The sequence below is a fragment of the Pan paniscus genome, chromosome 19 (assembly GCF_029289425.2).
Source record: "Pan paniscus chromosome 19, NHGRI_mPanPan1-v2.0_pri, whole genome shotgun sequence".
Lineage (NCBI taxonomy): Eukaryota > Metazoa > Chordata > Mammalia > Primates > Hominidae > Pan > Pan paniscus.
The window spans coordinates 58,461,665-58,467,664 of record NC_073268.2 but is presented as its reverse complement, the minus strand read 5'-3'; positions in this window follow the sequence as shown (position 1 = coordinate 58,467,664).

Below are 6,000 nucleotides of genomic sequence, written 5' to 3'. Positions count from 1 at the left end.
GCACCTGCCTGTTTGGCTGCACGCAGGGGCCGGAGCACAGGGACATCAAAACACAGTTCTCATCCAAATGATTACAGATACTTCGGCTCAGCACAGCCCTCCCAGCATGCACATGGGGACACTATGGCCATTTGAAGTCCCTGGATGTACAGACCGGTTTCTGGAGAATTCTGTGGTTGTGACACCTGGGTTCTATGCCTCCTTTCTTGGTCACAAATTCCAGGCACAGGCCACTTGTGGTTGTGCATGCCAGCTCTGGTCTCAGCACATGTGAGCATAAGATTCCATAGCAAAATACCCACGGCCATACTGTAGGGCTTCCCCCTTGTAGGCACAGAGAGGTAGGGGGACCCAAAGGCTTCCATCCCTGGACAGACCCTTTTATGCCTGAGATGGGTTGTTAGTTTTATCTTAGTTTGTGAGTTTGGTTCCCTGTTGCTGTCTCTCAACTTTTACAAAAACCTATTTTATTTTATTCTGTTTTATTTTATTTTATTTTATTTTATTTTTTAGAGACAGGGTCTCACTCTGTCACCCAGGCTGAAGTGCAGTGGCACGATCATAGCTCATTGCAGCCTCAAACTCTTGGGCTCAAATGATCCCCCTTCTACAGCCTCCCAAATAGCCAGGACTACAGGTGCGTACCAACACTTCAGGCTAATTTTTAAATTTTTGGTAGAGACAGAATCTCGCTATGTTGCCCAAGCTGGTCTCAAACTCCTAGGCTCAAGCCACCTTGGCCTCCCAAAGTGCTGAGATAATAGGCATGAGCCACTGTGTCTGACCCAAAAGCCTATTTTAAATGTCTTCCCACAACCATGCTATAAGACATCAAAAGGGTCATTTTTTATACATCCTGTATGAGTTTGCTAGGGCTGACATAACGAAGTAGCACAAATTGGGTGGCACAAACAACAGAAATTTGTTTTCTCACAATTCCGGAGGCTAGAGTTCAAGATCAAGGTGTCAGCAGGGCTGGTTTCCTCTGGGCCTCTCTCCCTGGCCTGCAGGGAGGCCTGCAGATGGTCGTCTCCTCCCTGTGCCTTCACGTGGCCTTCCCGCCGCATGTGTCTGTCCTAGCTCCTGGTCTTATAAGGACAATCATCATACTGGATTAGGTCCAACCCATATGACCTCAGTTTCCTTTAATTGCCTCTTTAAAAGTCCTATCTCCAAATACAGTCACATTCCAAGGTACTGAGGGTTAGGACTTCAACATATGAATTTTGTGGGACACAATTCAACTCAACACTCTGCTACATAGAAAGTGTGGTGGGACCTTAACAATTAATAGAGGATCTCCAAAGGAAGGAAAATTTCAAAGAAAGTCTGGCTTCCCCTCCCCAAAAATAGATCATCCTTCCAGGGCAGCTTGGAGTTCCTGGTTTCCTCTTTATTCATAAGAATTCTATTTCTCTGCAGTCTGTCTCTTAGCCAAACTCAATTTCTGCCAAACCATATCTCACCCATACCTAACTCTCCTGCCCCCCTGAGCCCTCCGTTTTTCCATAGATCCCACCCAGAACAGCTCAAAGTGTCTTCCCAAAGCACAGCTCCATCCTTTAATGCCCCCTCATGGACTGGTCATTGAAGTTTGAATTACTCCACCATATGCCCCAGTATTCCTTCCCAGCCATGTCCTCCACAACTTTCCTGGATCTTTTTAATTGGGTTGTTTCTGTTTTTTGTTGTTGTTGTTGAGTTGTAGGAGTTCTCTATAGATTCTTGATATTAACCTCTGATCAGATATATGACTTGTAGATATTTTCTCCCACTCCCTGGGTTGCTTTTCAGTCTGTCATGCCCCTTAATGCACAAGAATTGCTAATTTCCATGTCGTCCAACTTATCCAGTTTTTGTTGACTGTGGAGTTGCTGCCCCTTGGATGTAAGCCCAGCACCACGTCCAAGCTGTTCACTGCTGCCACTGTCTTCTGAGTCACTAACACTAGTGTCTACTAGAAGAAATACTTTTCTCTGTCTTTTCATATTTTGGCCCATAGAAGAGTAGATTTTGCTCTCTCTCCCATCTAGAGGAATGGTGAAGAGAACATATGCAGCCTTTCCCTCTCTTTCCTCCTCCAGGGTCCTCTCTCGGGCAGCAGAAGGGACTGTGCAACTCTTCAAAACTTGACATTCATTGGTTCTACAGTCAAACAGGGCCATGGAGTCAGAGCCAGTGCTCATGTGCCACCCACCTTTTCTGGTGTTTACAGTGGCTTCCTGAAGCAGGCCAGTTATCGCAATCCTGAGTGATAAAGTGAAAGTGTTTCTCTGTTGCTTAATGAGAGTTTTGTATATATTCCAGCAGCAGAAAGAGAGAATGGCCTCCAAACCTCTATTGGTGCCATGGAAATAGATAGAAAGTTAAAAGGGAAGGAAGGTCAATTAAATGATTGAGGTAGCTCTTGCACAAAGTGGGAAAATGTAGTTAGGGGTATTGAGAGGGACATTGATTGCACAGAGAAAAAAATCTGGTTCTCCGGAGATTTCAAGTTTTCACCTTTTCAGATTATACCTCATTTTCTGAGAATCAAAAAGGTAAGGTCCTATACATGATCTATCTCTAGGGATGTGGAGTTTTGCTTATATTTTTTCACAATACAGGATCTCTGGGACACATAAGCTACTTCCCCTCTAAATACTTTACTCAGAGATATTCTAAATTTAATTTCCTGGTATATGCCTTCCTGACCCACTTGCCCAGTGGGAAAACATTTTCTGTTGAACATTGTAGAAAAAAAATGATGTATTTTAAAATCAACTTTTTGTCAAATGTATGCATTCTCTACAATAAAGTCTACCTTAATTCATTTAGCACAGTTTTATTTTCTTTGCAAATAATTTCTTTTTAAAAAAAGTTTCTGTATTTTGTTTTCACTATTCCGTTGGGTTAAATTCTCAGTTTACAAAAAAGAATCACTGATTCAAAACTGGTCTGTTAAAGTATAAAACTGTAATGAAAATAGTAATATAAATATTGCTGCTCAAAATAACATCATAAATATAAAAAAGAGAGATGACTCCAGTCTAGTTCAAATATAGACTATAAATCTGCATATTCTAGAACAAGGACAGGCAAATATGTTTCCTACAAATAACGTCAACTGCAGAGTTAAATTTTTAAATTGGATTTCCCTGGACTAAGGAATCTGCTTCTACTCTGCAATGATTTATCTGTTTAGAAACATTGTTGAACAGAGATGTGAAGATTCTGCATCATTTTTCAACAGTGGCCTTTTTTAATATGCCCACTGAGATTTTTAAAATCCTAAAACAAACACAAAATATTGCTTTTCTAGTTTTAAACTTAATATTTCTATCTAAAGAGGCACACAGCCAACACTCAAATCCTTCTCCAAAGCACACACAGGTTTAGGTCAAAATAATCCCCCAAAGTTTGTAAAACCAGTTTCATTAGTTTTTGAACATTTCTGCTCAGAAAGGAAACAGCATACGCTTGTGGAAATCATTTGTGCTGTTCACTACGTTTCTCTAGCTCATCAAGAGATTGCATCTCTCTGCTGCCCATAAAGTGACACATGACCCTGTAACCGGCTTCAGGAAATGAGAGTGGAAACACAGCTTGAAGAGTTGGTCTGCCATGTACCATGCTGTCTCTCCCTTTGCCGCCATGACAACTTGGCACTGTTCCAGTAATGGCGGCTCCGCCAGCCTGGGTCCCAGAGTGTGGAAGGCAAGCAGCAGAGCCTTCAGGAGATCTGTGCTAGGTATGAACTTGTCTGAGTAAGATTTGGAGGTCATTTGTTACTGCAGCATAACTTAGTCCAGTCTGAGTGATACGTAGTGACTGACAGAACTCTTTAACCATTAGACATAAGTTGGATGAGGCAGAGTATTAATAGCATATAAAGTGCGTATGCACAGCATACAATGAGCAACGTCACATGCTTGTGTTTGCTTTTGGTTTATGGTTGGATTAAACCACTGATATAGCAAATTTGGAACTCACTCTTGGACTAAGAGTGATATATATTCAAGGAAAAATATGGCTGGTGGTGTTTTCCTGTTGGAAACTTACGTTACAAAAGAAGAGGTGTTTGTTTTAGTTAACAATTATGGTGTGAGTCATGGTAAGGACTGGAAAATGTGTGTTGAAATCAGGATACATGGAAACTAGCTACGTAGGCACTGAGGAAAGGAGATGCCGTGACAATAAAAGAAGTTGCTTCTCGGCCGGGCGCAGTGGCTCACGCCTGTAATCCCAGCACTTTGGGAGGTCAAGGCGTGCATATCACGAGGTCAGGGATCGAGACCATCGTGGCTAACACGGTGAAACCCTGTCTGTACTAAAAATACAAAAAATTAGCCTGGCGTGGTGGCACGTACCTGTAATCCCAGTTACTTGGGAGGCTGAGGCAGGAGAATCACTTGAACCCGGGAGGTGAAGGTTGCAGTGAGCCGAGATCATGCCACTGCACTCCAGACTGATGACAGAACGAGACTCCATCTCAAAAAAAAAAAAAGTTGTTTTTCAATGTCAGTCTTCTCACTACTTGGTATTCAACATATACATATTAATTGTGATGCAATAATGAAGGAAGTACATTCAGATTGGAAATTAAAACGAAGCAACGCCTATTTGGTGTATATATACCTTCTGAGTGCATAGTGTGAAGGTATTGGCAGAATATAAAATTTATTTTCCACACAGACTGTTAGGATAAGGGGTACCCAAATGAGGATTTCAAAGTAGGAATGAGTGGTTGTGAGGTTTTTGTTGTTGTTGTTTGTTTATTTACTGTAGAGATGGGGATCTCACTTTGTTGCTCAGGCTGGTCTTGAGCTCCTGGGCTCAAGTGATCCACTCACCTTGGCCTCCCAAAGTGCTGGTATTACCGGCGTGAGCTGCCACAGCCAGCTATGAGTGTGTGCGTGTGTTTTTTAAGGCATTATTACTACATGGCACTGATAATATCAGTTAAGGCCCTCTAAATAATATCAAGTGATTTGTCCATGTGGCACGTGGAATATCTTAGCAATATATTTGGCAATTCATGAAGATTGTTAGAGATGGACGCTGGATGCAGATGACTTAATTGCTAAGAATTTGACTCCTTTCAGATATTTGATGATTTTCTTCAATTACTAGAGGAAGAGAGTAGTGGCATGTTGTTGGGTACACAATACTTCAAAACTGTAACTGAAGGATGCCATGGAATTTGAAAAATTCCAAAGCCCAATTCAAATAAAAAGTGTGTTAGGAACCATTCATTCACTGCTACCTTCCAGCTTTTGAGTTTAATACACTCTTACTGCACTTCTAAATGTTCAGATGGATGCAGGGAGTACAGAACAGTTTCTCACCATAATCTATTTAGTTCTTTGTCAGGTGATTTCTGAAAGAGCCACCTAAAATTTCCTTCGGTCTGAATGGCCTATAATTGTGAGCTAGGATTCTATGTTTTTGATATGCTTAGATTAACATTAAATTTACTTTTTAGTACTTTCATGACTTTTTAAAGTCCATGATCATCTGAAATTTATATTAGCATATCAAATGAAATTACACTCTAATTTTTTTTCCAAAAAGCCAGTTATTAGGTCATCCATCCTTTTCCTCATCGTTATGAACCGTGGATTTTATTGGATCCACACACACGTGCGCCTATTTTTGGACTTTCTATTTCATCGATCTGTCTGTCTATCCCAGTCATAATTACTATAGTTTAAAAATACTGCTTCTGGAATAATAATCAAGTGAAAATGGATGAAAAGTTTTTTTAAAGATAACGAGAGAAATCTTACCTTAAAAATAACTTCAAAGTTATTATGAAGTATTTCATCTATCACTAGAAGATAATATATGCTGTATTATACATGCTTTACTTTCTTGCCCTCTGCAAGCCTGCACACGTGAACAGCTTTCTCTGTGTCAAAGCAACTCACATTGACTTCATTGTCTCTCTGATTGCTGCTTTTCTCTCCTTCCTTTCACTGCCGATCCGCCCCTGCTGCCATGGAACATGCTCCTCTTTCC